Genomic DNA, 16,664 nt, shown 5'->3' with positions numbered 1-16,664 from the left:
ATAAGACAACTGAAGGAGATCAAGGGGATACAAATTTTAAATGAAGAAGTCAAAGTATCACTGTTTGCAGATGATATGATAGTATACCTGAGTGACCCGAAAAACTCTACCAGGAAACTCCTACAGCTGATTAACAACTTCAGCAAAGTGGCTGGATATAAAATTAAGTCAAGAACTGAGGAGAAAAAAGAGAGTTGGGAGCATTTACACATCACTTTACAGAATGGGAAACATCACAAAGTGCAATTTGGGTTTGATAGACTATATGCTGCACCATTGGAAACCTGCATAATCTCTCCTACTAAAGCCTAGCAGAGGAAGCATGGCAGTTCTAAGGTTGAAGAGGACAGAATTCCCCAGTGGAGGATGCAGAACATGAGGTATTGAGTACCTGAATTCTATAATTGAATCGAGAAAACTTTAGGATATTCATAAACCACACCCTCAAGTAGAGCTTGGCAAATATTTCCAAGGATGATTCTCTGAGAGAAAAGTTTAAGACCAGCAACAAAAGAGGGAGGAGCCATCACACAGACTGCTTGTCTGTTTGGAATAAAAGGCAGAAAGAACCCCACATTCACAGCTTCCTGGCTCTGCTTCCTAAACAGCGTATATGAGGTCTTCCACCTATCCTCCATGCTGTGAACAGTCAGACCCCTTACAAGACAGAGACAACACCCTTCCCTGTATCTGGCAGGGATGAGTGTAACACAGTCACAAAGGTAGACAAAAGCTGGACAGATACTGACTTCATCCTTTTTTAAATTTTTTTATTTAAATTTTATTAATTATACTTTATTCATTTTGTATCCCCCCTGTAACCCCCTCCCTCTTCCCCTCCCAATCCCCCTCCCCCCCTTCCTGCATGCATGCCCCTCCCCAAGTCCACTGATAGGGGAGGTCCTCCTCTCCTTCTTTCTGATCTTACTTGGTTTATTGCTTTTCAGCTTGTTTAGTTCTTTATATATATTGGATATGAGTCCTCTGTCAGATAAAGGGTTGGTGATGATTCTTTCCCAATCTGTAGGCAGTCGCTTTGTTTTGATGACAGTGTCCTTTACCTTACAGAAGCTTTTCAGTTTCATGAGGTCCCATTTATTGATTGTTGCTCCTAGAGCCTGTGCTGTTGGTGTTCTGTTCAGGAAGTTTTCTCCTGTACCAACGAGTTCTAGGGTATTCCCCACTTTTTTTTCTAGCCGATTTAATGTGTCTGGTTTTATGTTGAGGTCTTTGATCCACTTGGACTTCAGTTTTGTGCAGGGTGATAAGCATGGATCTATTTTCATTTTTCTACATGTAGACATCCAGTTGGACCAGCACCATTTGTTGAAGATGCTATCTTTTTTCCATTGTATGGTTTTGGCATCTTTGTCAAAAATCATGTGTCCATAAGTGTGTGGGTTTATTTCTGGGTCTTCTGTTCGATTCCATTGATCCACCATTCTGTTTCTATGCCAGTACCATGCAGTTTTTATAACTGTTGCTCTATAGTACAGCTTGAGATCAGGGATGGAGATACCTCCAGAAGATCTTTTATGCCAGAGGATTGTTTTAGCAATTCCCGGTTGCTTGTTATTCCATACGAAGTTAAGAATTTTTCTTTTCAGGTCTGTAAAGAATTGTGTTGGCAATTTGATGGGAATTGCATTAAATCTGTAGATTGCTTTTGGTAAGATGGCCATTTTTACTATGTTAATCCTGCCAAGCCATGAGCATGGGAGATCTTTCCATCTTCTCATATCTTCCTCTAATTCTTTCTTCAGAGACTTGAAATTTTTTTCATACAAGTCTTTGACTTGCTTGGTTAGGGTTACACCAAGGTACTTTATGTCATTTGTGGGTATTGTGAAGGGTGTTGTTTCTTTAATTTCTTTCTCAGCCCTTTTGTCTTTTGTATACAGGAGTGCTACTGATTTTTTTTGAGTTAATTTTGTATCCAGCCACTTTGCTGAAGGTGTTTATCAGCTGTAGGAGTTCCCTGGTAGAGTGTTTGGGGTCACTCATGTATACTATCATATCATCTGCAAATAGTGATAATTCAACTTTTTCCTTTCCCATCTGTATCCCCTTGATCTCCTTCAATTGTCTTATTGCTCTAGCAAGAACATACAGCACTATGTTGAAGAGATATGGGGAGAGTGGGCAGCCTTGTCTTGTCCCTGATTTCAGTGGGATTGCTTTAAGTTTCTCTCCGTTCAGTTTGATGTTGGCTACAGGCTTGCTGTATATCACTTTAAATATGTTTAGATATGTGCCTTGTATTCCTGATCTCTCCAACACTTTAAACATGAATGGATGTTGGATTTTGTCAAATGCTTTTTCAGCATCTAGGGAGATTATCATGTGGTTTTTTTCTTTCAGTTTGTTAATATGGTGGATCACATTGATGGATTTCTGTATATTGAACCACCCCTGCATACCTGGGATGAAGCCTACTTGGTCATAGTGGATAATATCTTTGATGTGTTCTTGGATTCGGTTTGTGAGTATTTTGTTAAGTATTTTTGCATAAATGTTCATGAGGGAGATTGGCCTGAAATTCTCTTTCTTTGTTGAGTCTTTGTGAGGTTTAGGTACCAAGGTGACTGTGGCTTCATAGAATGAGTTTGGTAATGTTCCTTCTGTTTCGATTTTGTGGAATAGTTTGAAGAGAATTGGAGTTAGCTCTTCTTTGAAGGTCTGGTAGAATTCTGCGCTGAAGCCATCTGGTCCTGGGCTTTTTTTGGATGGGAGACTTTTGATGACCACTTCTATTTCTTTGGGGGATATAGGACTATTTAATTGATTTACCTGGTCCTGATTCAGCTTTGGTAAGTCAAATTGGTCAAGAAAATTGTCCATTTCATTTAGATTTTCAAATTTTGTGGCATATAGACACTTGAAGTAATTCCTGATGATTGTTTGGATTTCCTCAGTGTCTGTAGTTATGTCCCCCTTTTCATTTGTGATTTTGTTGATTTGGGTGGTTTCTCTCTGCCTTTTAGTTAGTTTGGCGAAGGGTTTGTCGATCTTGTTGATTTTCTCAAAGAACCAGCTCTTGGTTTCATTGATTCTTTGAATTGTTTTATTTGTTTCTAATTGATTGATTTCAGCCCTGAGTTTGATTATTTCCAGCTGTCTACTCCTTTTTGGTGTGTCTGCTTCTTCTTTTTCTAGGGTTTTTAAGTGGGCCATTAAGTTGCTTGAATGAGCTGTCTCGAATTACTTCTTGAAGGCACTTAGTGCTATGAACTTTCCTCTTAGCACTGCTTTCATTGTGTCCCACAAGTTTGGGTATGTTGTGTCTTCATTTTCATTGAGTTCTAGGAAGACATTAATTTCTTTCTTTATTTCTTCCCTGACCCAACTGTCATTTAGTAACAAGTTGTTCAGTTTCTATGTGCGTGTAGGCTTTTTGCCATTTCTGTTGTTGTTGAAGTCCAACTTCATTCCATGGTGATCAGACAAGATACAAGGGATTATTTCAATCTTCTTGTATCTGTTGAGGCTTGCTTTGTGACAAACTATATGGTCTATTTTGGAGAATTTTCCATGAGATGCTGAGAAGAAGGTAAATTCTTTTGTGTTTGGGTGTAAAGTTCTGTAGATGTCTGTGAGGTCCATTTGATTCATGACTTCTGTCAGAGATATTGTTTCTTTGTTTAATTTAATTTCTGTTTTGTTGACCTGTTCTTTGTTGAGAGTGTTCTTTGTTCAAGTCTCCCACTATTAATGTGTGGGGATTTATATGTGCTTTAAATTTTATCAATGTTTCTTTTACAAATGTGGGTGCTCTTGTATTTGGGGCATAGATGTTCAGGATTGTGATACCTTCCTGGTGGAATTTTCCCTTGATGAGTATGAAGTGTCCTTCCCCATGTCTTTTTATTAATTTTGGTTGAAAGTCTATTTTATCAGATATTAGAATAGCTACTCCTGCTTGTTTCTTGGGTCCATTTGCTTGGAAAGTCATCTTACAACCTTTTACCCTCAGGTAATGTCTATCTTTGTGCCTTAGGTGTGTTTCTTGTACTCAACAGTTTGCTGGGTTTTGTTTACATATCTATTCTGTTAATCTGTGTCTTTTTACTGGAGAGTTGAGTCCATTGATGTTGAGAGAGATTAATGACCAGTGGCTGTTAGATCCTTTGATTTTGACGTTGGCTGTGTTAATAAGGTTGTGTGCTTGGTTGCTTTTTTTTTTTTTTTTTTTTTTTTACTGTAGTAAGGTTAATTATTTCCTGTGTTTTCTTGACAGAAGCTAATTTTCTTGGGTTGTATTTTTTCCTTCCAGTGTCTTATGTAATGCTGGATTTGTATGTAGGTATTGTTGAAATTTCTTTTTGTCATTGAATATCTTGTTTTCTCCTTCTATGAGGACTGAGAGTTTTGCAGGGTATAGTAGCCGGGGCTGACATCTGTGTTCTCTTAGGGTCTGCATGATGTCCGTCCAGGACCTTCTAGCTTTCATAGTCTGTTGAAAATTCAGGTTTGATTCTAATGGGTTTGCCATTATATGTTACTTGGCCTTTTTCCCTTGCAGCTTTTAGTATTTTTTCTTTGTTCTGTATGCTTACTGTTTTGATTATTATGTGGCGGGAGGATTTTCTTTTCTGGTCAAATTTGTTGGGTGTTCTGTGGGCCTCATGTATTCTTATTGGCTTCTCTTTAAACTTGGGGAAATTTTCTTCAATGATTTTGTTGAAAATATTTTCTGGGCCTTGGAGAAGAGAATCTTCTTTTTCCTCTATACCTATTGCTCCTAGGTTTTGTCTTTTCATATTGTCTTGGATATCTTGGATGGTCTGTGTCAGGAATTTTTTGGATTTAATATTTTCTTTGACAGATACATCGATTTCTTCCATTGTATCCTCTACACCTGAGATTCTTTCTTCCATCTCTTGTAGTCTGTTGGTTTTGTTTACCTCTGTAGTTCCTGTTTTCTTCCCTAAATTCTTCCTCTCCATTATATCCTTCATTTGTGTTTTCTTTAATTTTTCCAGTTCTATCTTCAGGTCTTGATTTGTTTTGTTTACTTCCTTCACTTGTCTGATTGTATTTTCCTCTTTTTCCTTTAGTTCCTTCAACTCTGTTTCTTTTATTTCTTTCAGTGATTTAATTATTTCTTCTCTGAAGGCCGAAAACTGTTTGGCTGCATCTTCCCGTATTTCTTCAGGGATGGACATAATCTGCTTGTCTTTAACTTCCTCCATTTCTTTACGGATAGCCATGATCTGTTTGGTTTTATCTTCCTCTAATTCTTTATGTATTTGATTTGTGTCCTCTATTATCCTCTTCAGCAGCATATATGTAAAGTCATCTTTTTTATTTTCTATTATGCTGGGTTGTCCATGGCTGTTCGCCCCTGTACGGCTGGGTTCTGGAGATGCCATATTGCTCTGTCTTTTGTTGGTTGAGCTTTTATGCTGACCTCTACCCATTGGGTTGTATTAGGTGTTGGCTGTTAGTTTCTGTGCTTCCTGGAGTCCTGACATAGGGAGAATCCCCTTGGCCAGAAGATGATTTTTCCTGAAGAAGTCCTCCTCTTTTTTTTTGGTTATGGTCACTGTATGGCCAGTGTTTCTCAGGAATTGCCACTGCTCACCTCAGGTGTATAGCCCTGAATATTAGCTGTGGTCTTTGTTAGGCAGGGAGGGCTCTCCTCTTACCCATAGAAGTTCTCAAGACAGCTACCCACTGCTGGGTTTCTCGTTATAAATTTAGTGAGCTGCTGCTGTTGTTACAGTTTTCCAGGTACAGTCCTCCTGAAGAACCTGCTGATTCCCTAGCTATGGGGTTTTCTCCCAACAGGGAAACTCAGTCTGTTATCCTGGGGCACACAGTTCTGTCCAGGAAAGTGAGAGGAGCGCCCAGCTAGTCTCTGGGCCAGAGGCTGAGTGCTCCGCTCTGGGCCTGGAGAATGTGCACCTAGGTTGAGTTGGTGCCTAGGGGCGCCGCTCTGGTCTGGAGGCTGGTAACTGAGGGCTCCACTCTGGTCTGAAGGCTGGGTGCCTCAGTCTGGACCGGAAGCTGTGTGTCCCTGTCTGGGGTGTCGGCTGCAGGCCCTGCTCTGGTCCGGATGCTGTGGGTGCAGCCCTCTTGAAGGACCAGGGATTCCCACAGTTTTGTCAGTCTAGCTAGGGATAACTGGTTGATCCTTGGCACAGTATCTGAGGGCTGCTCTAATGGGTCTCTGGCTTTTGTAGGTCTGAGTATGCAGCTGTGTGCCCCAGTGACCTAGGGGTACTCAATAATGGCAGCTGAGCACAGCGCTCCTGCCTGCATTAGAAATCTAGAGCCTAGAGTCTGCATGGATCCGGAAAGTTTTTTGGTGCTGGGTGTCCTGAGCATTAGACCTGATGATTCCCCCCACTAGCGGTTTCCTCCTGCCAGGAACACCCTGTCTTTGCTTTGGGGAGCACCGTTCTGTCTGGGGTGGTGGCGAGTAGAACCCACAGGCACAGATGCCCGCCATTGGCTCTGCCTTTCTGGCCGTTGGGAGTCTGGGCTTCTGCCTAAACTGGGTAATTTTCCTGAGACCTTTTTGGGGTGGTGGTATCAGCTGAGTGCTCTCAGATCAGACCAGCGTTTCCCTCCCTGTGGGTTTGCACTGGACAGTGAAACTGATTCCCTGGTGCCCTGGTGCACACAGTTCTATCTGAGGGGGCGAATCAGGCATGCAGGCAGGCAGGGCTCTGTGCAGGCGCCTGGGTCCCTCCGAACGGAGTCTTTTCCAGGGGATGTCTGGGTGACCTAAGGTCAGTCCCAATCGTTTCCTGCTCTGTGGGGTTATCTCTTGACTAGAAAATCCAGTCTGTGATGTTGTGGGCCCACAGTTCAGTCTGGGACAGCGACCAGATCACGCTGGCGTGTAGCTCTGGGCTGGTGACCAAGCACCTGGCAGTACTATGATCTCTTCTGCGGTTTAGCTGGGTGAGTTAAATCTGATTGACTCCCCCACCGTGGGGTACCTTCTCACCTGGATTACACAATCATTTGTGTTTTATGGCTGGGAGTTCTGCTTGCTGGTCACTGTGCCTATCCTGCTGGGCTGCTGCTCAGAATGAGAGTCCTCCTGGCACTGCCATCTTGCCCGCCGACTTCATCCTTTTTTAAGGAACATACATCATGGTAAGCCCAATACACTTTTGATGTCCATTTCCCCCCACCCCCATAGGACAAATTTTGGAACTTAGTAAAATTCAAACACCTATTAGAATTTTTTTGCTTATGATGAAGTAGGCAGATCCAGTTCAAATACAGACTTTTGAGGTAGGAAAAACACACACCTTTAATCCAGTTCTTCTGGCTAGAAGACACACCTCCAATTAGGTCATGCCTTCTGTCATAAGAATATATAAGCACATGGAAGAGGGAAACCTTGGTTATTTGCCGGCTTGACCTCAATTTGATAGCAAGTGGATCACTTCACTGGCATTAGAGCCTACTTCTTCAGGAGTACAGCATATACTAAAGACCACCTGAGACTTCTAGCCTTGTGGATTAAGTGAGTACTGGCTTTAACTCTAATTGGAATAGCTGAACTGCAGCCTGTAAGTCATTGTCAAAATTCCACTTTCTGCATATATAGAAAAAGTTCCTTCTGTTCATTGCTACTCTAGAGGACCCTGACTAATACAACACATGTAAACGAGAGTCTCTAATATTTTCCACTCTTCAGAAGTTGGATATGATTGCACAAACTACGTACCATTGACTTAAAAGTCAGCACACACATGATTTAGCAGTGGCTAGTGACTGGTGCTAACTTCTCTGACTAATATTCAAATCTAGATAAATATTTTCAGAGAGATACAAATTTCCAAAGTCATAGAACAGAGAACATAGGTGTATTTGAAATAAATTTTAATAATTATCTATAATTGTGTCCTGCATGATGAAGAGAAAATAATGCTAGCTCTCTTATTTTTTCTTTTAATCCAGTTTAGTTTCTAAACTACCAACAACAGAAATGTCAGAGGACCTGGCAGCTGAGAGCTGGGGCTCCACACAGATCACCATTAAGACAAGTAACTTCCATTTTCTACAAGTAACTTCCATTTTTCTCTGGAGGGATTGAGCGAAGCCATTAGCAGTCCAGTTTTCTCATCAGAAGATAATGACCAAACAAAATGGTATTTGAAATTATACCAGAATGGATTTGATGAAGAAAGCAGAGATTACCTTCCAGTTGACCTGGCATCGCTCAGCTGTCCAAAGAGCCCCATTTGGGCAAAGTTCCAGTTTTGGATCTTATATGCCAATGGAGAGGATCTATCTCTTCAGGCTTTCGAGAGGGGGTTCCAAGAATGGCCTCCGTGCAGAAGCCAGGGCATGGAATGCTTCAGCCAGCAAGTTGGGAGGGAAAACCACCATGACTTTCCACCCCGAGGTTTCAGAGACCTCAGAAGCATGAACTGTGATGAAATCCAGTGCCTGCAATTTCAGCTGCTCTGCACTGTGGAGGTCAGCCAGGATGAGAGTGTGAGCAGCATTCTCCATGGAGAGGTCCCAACAGAGGGCATCCTCACACATGATTTTCAAGCATTCCAGGCCGTACCTGTCAGCAGCTGCCAGCACACCAGTGGCCCTGGTGTGGAGGTTTGGTGCCTTCCCCGTGTAAATAAAGCACATCATCTTCTTGAAGACTTGAGGCTCCAGGTCCTTGATCTCAATGTAGTTATTTTGCCTCTCCTCCATGTCATGTTGAAACATGGCGCTGAAAACTGGAGAGTGAGCTGCCAAGATGGCCTTGTGAGCCCTGAATTCCTGACCAGATACCAATAGGCAGCAGTCTGTGAAGAGGGAATTCTCCCACAGCTCTCCTAGCACATCTGTTAAAGAACAGCTTGAAACCTCGATTGGAGATGTCTGTCGAGCAAGGATGAAGACATCATGGCCCATACTCACTTTGCAAAAGAGTGTGAGCCTGCCATCAGGTAGTAGCCATTGGGCCTGGGACAAGAGGAACTCTCGAGGGATGAACTTTTTGAATCCCCTGTGTTGATATGGCAGGAAACTCTTGACCCTTTAGTTCTCCACATCACATCTTTTCTCTCCATTGGCATCTAAGATCTAAAACTGGAACTTTGCCCAAATGGGGCTCTTTGGACAGCTGAGCAACACCACGTAAACTGAAAGATAATTTCTGCTTTCTTCATCGAACCCATTCCGGTGTAGTGTGAAAAAAACATTTTACTTGGGCATTGTCTCCTGAAGAGAAAACTGGACTTCTAATAACTTCCTTCATTCCCTCCAGATAAAAAGATAAGTTGCTGATGGTCCACTTGTAGGAAAATGTCTTGATGGCGATATATGTGGAACTCCAGCTCTCAGCTGCCAGATCCTCTGACATTTCTGCTGGAGGTACTTTAGAAGTTAAACTGGATTAAAAATAAAAAAAGAGAGCTAGGATTATTTTTCTTCAACCTGTAGGACACAATTATAGATGAGTATTAAAATTTAGTTTAAAATACTCCTAGGTTCCCCCTTTATGACTTTGGTATTTGTATCTCTCTGATAATATCTATCGAGATTTAAATATTAGTTTCACAGAAGTTAGCACAGAACAATAGCCACTTCTAAATTTTGTGACTTCGTGCCTGTGTGTGTGTGTGTGTGTGTGTGTGTGTGTGTGTGTGTGTGTACTAGGTTTGGCTATCATATCCAACTTCTGAAGAGTGGAGAATTATAGAGACTCTCATTTTATATGTGTTGTATAAGTCCGGGTTCTGTAGAGTAACACAATGCACAGGATAAACCTCTCTTTATATGCAAAATTGGTATTATGACAATGACTTACAACCTGTAGTCTAGCTAATCCCATAATAGTTAAAGCCAGTACTTACATAATCCACACGGTTAGAAATCTCAGGTGTCTTCAGTGTATGCTGGACTCTTGAAGAAGTAGGCACTAATGACAGTGAAGTGATCCACTTACTATCAAAGTGAGGTTGAACAAGCCAAGGATCAAGATTTCCTTCTTCCAAGTGCTTATATAGGCTTGCCACAGAAAGCGTGGCCCATTCAGATGAGTGTCTGCTAGTCAGGAGATCTGGATTAAAGGTGTGTGTTTTTCCTAGCTCAAAAGTCTATATTTGAATTTGTCAACCAAAAGTTCTCATGAGTGTGCCCTCCTGGTTTTTTTTTTTTTTTTTTTTCTTAATTCCAGAAGTCCTCCTTTTGGGAACAAAGAGCAACATCACAAGTGTATTGTGCTTACCGTGGTCAATGATACTTAAAAAAGGATGAAGTTAGTCTCTCTCCAGATATTGTTTACCCTTGTGATGGTGTTACACTCATCCCTGCCAGGAATATAATCAAGGAAGGGTGTTTTCAGTAACTTGTCATGTGTCTGACTGTTCACAGCATGGAGGAAAGGAGGAAGATCCCATATATGGTGTGCAGGAAGCAGAGCCAGGAAGCTGTGAATATGGGGTTCCTCTTTCTACCTTTTATTCCAAACAGAATAGGAATTTGTGTGATGGCTCTCCCCAGTTTTTTTTGCTGGTCTTATATTTTCCCTCAGAGAATCCTCCTTGGAAATACTTTCCAGTTCTGCTTGAGGGTGTGGTTTATGAATATCCTAATAGATTCTTGATTGAGTCATAGAATTTAGGTACTCAATACCTCATGTTCTGCATCCTCCACTGGTGAATTCTGTCCTCTTCAACCTTAAAACTGCCATGCTTCCTCTGCTGGGCCTTAGGAATGAGAGATAATGCAAGTTTCCAAAGGTCCAGCATGTAGTCAACAGAACCCAAGACTGGGCTTTGTGATGTTTCCCATTCTGTAAAGTGATGTGAAAATGCTCCCTACATCTCTTTTCTCCCCTCAGTTCTTCACATCTTGGAGAGGCTCACTAAGCCTAGAGAACACAGAAATAGTTTCTGTGATTCAATCAGCTCAGCAGTTCCCAGCCCTGCTCTCCTGTGAGTATGGCTCCAATGCTGCTCATCCCTCAGTACAGCACAAATCAGTCAATTGGCTTCGATTCTTTGACTTTTGGTTCCTTAGTTAGACTTCTTGTATGTCTTTACTAAAAGTTTCCCAGGTGATTTTAGGGCAAAGTTGACTGGCACCCACTTGCTCAAATCTGTTCTTTGAATGTATGCAGGTGATCAATGCAAGCTACCTCCTTTGCAAGCAATGTGCTCCTAATTTTGCATCCTGTGCATGGAAGAGCATGCTTGTGGAGAGTGGAAGCAGCCTCTTACAGGAAAGCTGCCATCCTCTGAAGCGGGAAGCTTGGGCTCTGATCATAAAGGTTCTCATTCTTGCATAAGGGAGGGGAAGGTGCTGTTTGTGAGATGGTTCTCTTTGAGAAGTGACTGACAAAAGAAATTCAGGTCAGCAACAGGAGGGGCCACAAGTGTTAAGCCACTAGGGGTCCTAATACCAGAGAAAACCACTGGTCATTAAAGAAATACAAAACTGACAGGAAGCACACAGACACATGAAGAAAGTCACACACAGAGTGTTTAAATTTTATTTAACTTTTAATTACATTTCATGTATCTTTTTCTCCCTAATTACCCCAGTACTTTCCAACACCCCAACACTATGTAAGAGAGAGAAAGGTTCAACAGGAGAGGGGGTATAGTTTTTCTTAGCTGGGTAGAGTTGTTGGGTTCCTTGGGACTAGTCCAATCTTTCTTTCAGGAGATCTCCATCTTCTTGTCTTACAACAGCCACCAGGGGCAGCCACAGGGAAGAAGAAGGAGCACTGTTCTTTCTCTGATCTTCACACACTCTGGGCTCTTGTATTTATTCTCTCTTCAAAGTCCTCAAATTGAAACTACCTGCAGCTGGCAAAGATTATTTCTCAGAGTCTGAACAAAGCAGGTAGTCTGCTGATGTGGACCATCTGAATCAGTCCCACAGCCACAATGTGGGACCAAAACAAAAAGATGTTCATATCCACAACACAGAGAAACACAAATAATCTATAAGAAAACTAAGGTTGGCCACCACACATTCATGCCCACGAGAACACACAGGGAGAACCCAGGGTTGTGTCCTTCCTTTAACCAGCCCTGATCAGCATCAGTGTAGGACCTCTCCTGTGTGTCTACACAGAAGGGGCCATCACCAGACTTACTGTGAGATTAACAGAGCAGGTTACTTTCTCATTTGCTTTGTTGGGAATGTAGGTGTCAGATCCCTGTGAAGTTTTAAGCAACAATTCATCAAGGGAGTCTTGGGTACCTGGACCTCAGGTTGAGCACTCCCTATGGATTCCTTGACTGCTGCACTCTTGCCAATTCAAGGGGCTCTGAGAGCCCAAGTTTTTCAGGTTTGTCCCTGGGAACTCAATGGATCCTCCATAAATTTATCACAGAAAATGTACCACAATTTCTCTATCCATTCCTCAGTTGAGGGACATCTGGGTTGTTTCCAAGTTCTAGCTATTATGAATTAAGCTCCTACGAACATGGTTGAGCAAATGTCCTTGTTGTGTACTTGAGCATATTTTGGACATATGCCTAGGAGTGGTATAGCTGGATCTTGAGGAAGTGCTGTTCCTAATTATCTGAGAAAGTGCCAGATTGATTTGCAAAGGCTTGATTTATCAAAGTCCATAGTACTGGGAAAATCTCTAAATGTACTAACCTTACTTTAAATGGACTAACATTGAGTTCTGTAATTCTGCTTCGGGCTAACTGTTCTTTTTAACCAAAGTATGTTAATGTAGGACTCACTCCAAGGAACCCGAAAACCCTAGACAGTAAGAAACAGCTAAGAAAGAACTGTGCCCCTTCTCTCTCTCACCCTTTCTCTCTCCTACATAGTGCTGGAGTATTGGAAAGCACTGGGGTGGAGTAGGGAGAAAAATATATAAGAAACATAAATAAAAGTTTTAAAAAAACTTTAATCACTCTGTGTCTGAGATTTTGTGTGTGTTTCTGTGTATTTCCTGTCAGTTTTGTATTTCTTTAATGACCAGTGGTTTTCTCTGGTATGAGGACACCTCATGGCTTGTAGCTCCTCCTGTTGAGGACCTGAATTCCTTTTGTCACTCACTTCTCAAAGAGAACCATCCCACAAAGAGCACTTTCCCATTTCTTACTCTAAGAATGAGAAACTTTATGATCAGAGCCCAAGCTTCCTGCTCCAGAGGATTGCAGCTCTCCTGGAAGACGCTGCTCCCACTCTCCAATCTTCTGTGCACAGGATGAAAAATATGAGCACATTTTTCCCAAATGAGTTGGCTTGCACTGAACACCTACAAACATTCAAGGGACAGATTTGAGCAAGTGGGTACCACTGACACTAACCCTAAAGCCACCTAGGAGCCACTTTGTACAGATACTCTAGAAGTCTAAATAAGGAGCCAAAAGTCAAAGGATCAAAGCCAATTGACTGATTTACGCTGTAATGAGGGATGAGCAGCATTGGAGCCAGACTCACAGGAGAGCTGGGCTGGGAACTGCTGAGCTGATTGAATCACAAAAACTATTTCTGTGTTCTCTAGGCTTAGTGAGCCTCTCCTAGATGTGAAGAACTGAGGAGAGAAGAGAGATGTAGGCAGCATTTTACACATCACTTTACAGAATGGGAAACATCACAAAGCCGAATCTTGGGTACTGTTGACTACATGCTGTACCTTTGGAAACCTGCATAATCTCTCATTCCTAAGGCCCAGCAGAGGAAGCATGGCAGTTCTAAGGTTGAAGAGGACAGAATTCACCAGTGGAGGATGCAGAACATGAGGTATTGAGTACCTAAATTCTATCACTCAATCAAGAATCTATTAGGATATTCATAAACCACACCCTCAAGTAGAACTGGGAAAGTATTTCCAGGGAGGAGTCTCTGAGGGAAAAGAATAAGAGCAGCAACAAAACTGGGTGGAGACATCACAGACTGCTGGTCAATTTGGAATAAAAGGCAGAAAGAATGATCCCACAGGCAAAGCTTCCCAGCTCTGCTTCCTGCACACCATACATGAGGTTTTCCTCCTGTCCTCCATGCTGTGAACACTCAGACCCTTAACAAAGTAGAGAAAACACCCTTTCTCTGATTATGTCTCTGGCAGGGATGAATGTAACACCATCACAAGGGTAAACAATATCTGGACAGAGACTGACTTCTCCTTTTTTAACGACAATGGACCATGGTAAGCACAATACATTTGTGGACAAAGGACAACTTCTGGAACTAAGTAAAATTCAAGCTAGGAGGGCACACCTATTAGAAGCTTTTTGCTTGATGTGAAGTAGGCAGACCCAGTTCAAGCACAGATTTTTGAGGTAGACAAACACACACACCTTTAATCCAGAATTCTGGCTAGAAGACACCCATCTGATTGGGCCATGCCTTCAGCAGGAAGCATATATAAGCCCATGAAAGAATGAAACTTCAATTCTTTGCCAACTTGCCCTCAACTTGATAGGAAGTAGATCACTTCACTGGCATTAGAGCCTACTTGTTCAGAAGTCCAGCATACACTGAAGACCACCTGAGACTTCTAGCATTGTGGATTAAGTAAATCCTGACTTTAACTATTGTGGGATTAGCTAGAGTACACTTTGTAAGTCATTGTCATAATACAAATTTTGCATATATATAGCAGTTCATCCTGTGTATTGTGTTCCTCTACAGAACCTGGAGTAAGACAACATGTAGGAAATGAGAGTCACTATAATTTTCCACTCTTCAGAAGTTGGATATGATGGTCCAAACTACAACCATTGACCTAAGTGTCAACACACACACACACACACACACACACACACACACACACACAATTTAGGTGTAGCTAGTGACCAGGGCTAACTTCTCTGACTATTGTTTAAATTTAGATATTCAAAGAGATACAAATTGCCAAAGTCATAGAAGGGAGAACCTGTAGTATTTGAATTAAATTTTAAAAAATTATCTTTAATTGTGTCCTGCAGGGTGAAGAGGAAATAATTATAGCTCTTTTTTTTTTTCTTTTGATCTAGTTTAACTTCTAAACTGCCTCCATCAGAAATGTCAGACGACCTGGCAGCCGAGAGCTGGGGCTCCACACAGATCACCATTAAGACATTTTCCTACAAGTGGACCATCAGCAACTTCCATTTTTCTCTGGAGGGATTGAGTGATACCATTAGTAGTCCAGTTTTCTCATCAGAAGACAATGACCAAACAAAATGGTGTTCGAAACTACACCAGAATGGGTTTGATGAAAAAAGCAGAGATTACCTTTCAGTTTTTCTGGAGTTGCTCAGCTGTCCAAAGAGCCCCATTTGGGCAAAGTTCCAGTTTTGTATCTTAGATGCCAATGGAGAGAAAAGATGTGATGTGGAGAGCCAAGGTGTCAATAGTTTCCTGCCATACCAACAGAGGGGATTCAAAAAGTTCATCCCTTGAGATTTCCTTTTGTCTCAGGCCCAATGGCTACTACCTAATGGCAGGCTCACTCTCTTCTGCAAGGTGAGTATGGGCCAAGATGTCTTCAGCCTTTCTCGACAGAAATCCGCATTCAAGGTTCCAACCTGAAATTTGACAGATGAGGTAGGAGAGCTTTGGGAAAACTTCCTCTTCACAGACTGCTGCCTATTGGTATCTGGTCAGGAATTCAGGGCTCACAAGGCCATCTTAGCAGCTTGCTCTCCAGTTTTCAGAGCCATGTTTCAACATGACGTGGAGGAGAGGCAAAATAACTACATTGAGATCAAGGACCTGGAGCCTCAAATCTTCAAGGAGATGATGGGCTTCATTTACACAGGAAAGGCACCAAACCTCCACACCATGGCCACTGGTGTGCTGGCAGCTGCTGACAGGTATGGCCTGGAGCGCTTGAAAATCGTGTGTGAGGATGACCTCTGTTGGGACCTCTCCATGGAGAATGCTGCTCACACTTTCATCCTGTTATGCCAGGTTCACGGGACCCTCAGATACCACCAGGAGACAACTCGATGCAATTGCAAGAGAGCTTTATTACGAGAGCGATCAAACTCGGGACCCAAGTGTCACTGGCGCAGCAGTAGAGAAGTGGGACCCCGAGCTCTGAGTGAACAGGATTTTTAAAGGGAAAGTCTGTGAGCCGGGGGTTTCCATGGCAGCAAGCAGGGGGGCACAAGCCTTGGCGTTACAGAATTGGGTGAAGGTTAGCAGGGCGGGGTGACCTTTTCTGAGGCACATAATCACAATGGCTAAGGCATATAATCACAATGGCTATTTTTCTAAACCATATCTGAAACATTGGGGAGAATTTTCCCACCCGATTCTCAACTGATTCCCATTGCTTATTGCCAGGGAGTTTGTCTCTATTTTCTATGAAGCATTTATTCTCTGATATTTCCTGGAGGCTGTTGCTAGGAGAGTTAACTTTGTTTTCTGCCAGGTGTACATTCTGTGATATTTCCTGGTACCTGAATTCAGTTCCCAGTCAAGATCTTTATTTCAAAATGGAGTTATATTCAGGCTATCTTAAGCTCTTCAATCCTGGCTGACCTGCACAGTGCAGAGCAGCTGAAAATGCAGGCACTTGATTTCATCACAGTTCATGCTTCTGAGGTCTCTGAGACTTCAGGGTGGAAGTGCATGGAGGATTTCCATCCCCACTTGCTGGGTGAAGCATTCCATGCCCTGGCTTCTGCACAGAGGCCTTTCCCTGAACCCCCTCTCAAATGCCTAAAGAGATAGATGTTAGCCCCTGCTTCCTTGTGACCTACACCTGTCTTCCTGAAGCAGCA

General features: G+C 42.3%; 2 pseudogenes; one reads left to right on the top strand and one right to left on the bottom strand.

Annotated features, from left to right (window-relative positions):
• Positions 1–8,253: 8,253 nt before the first annotated feature.
• LOC129674820 (speckle-type POZ protein-like) lies at positions 8,254–9,340 on the bottom strand (annotated as a pseudogene).
• Positions 9,341–14,949: 5,609 nt separating this feature from the next.
• LOC129674819 (TD and POZ domain-containing protein 5-like) lies at positions 14,950–16,614 on the top strand (annotated as a pseudogene).
• Positions 16,615–16,664: the final 50 nt, after the last annotated feature.

Source organism: Psammomys obesus, unplaced genomic scaffold (genome assembly GCF_907164565.1).
Source record: "Psammomys obesus unplaced genomic scaffold, mPsaObe1.curated_primary_1811, whole genome shotgun sequence".
Classification (NCBI taxonomy): domain Eukaryota; kingdom Metazoa; phylum Chordata; class Mammalia; order Rodentia; family Muridae; genus Psammomys; species Psammomys obesus.
The sequence above is the reverse complement of the archived record's forward strand: the minus strand, read 5'-3'. Positions and strand labels throughout refer to the sequence as shown.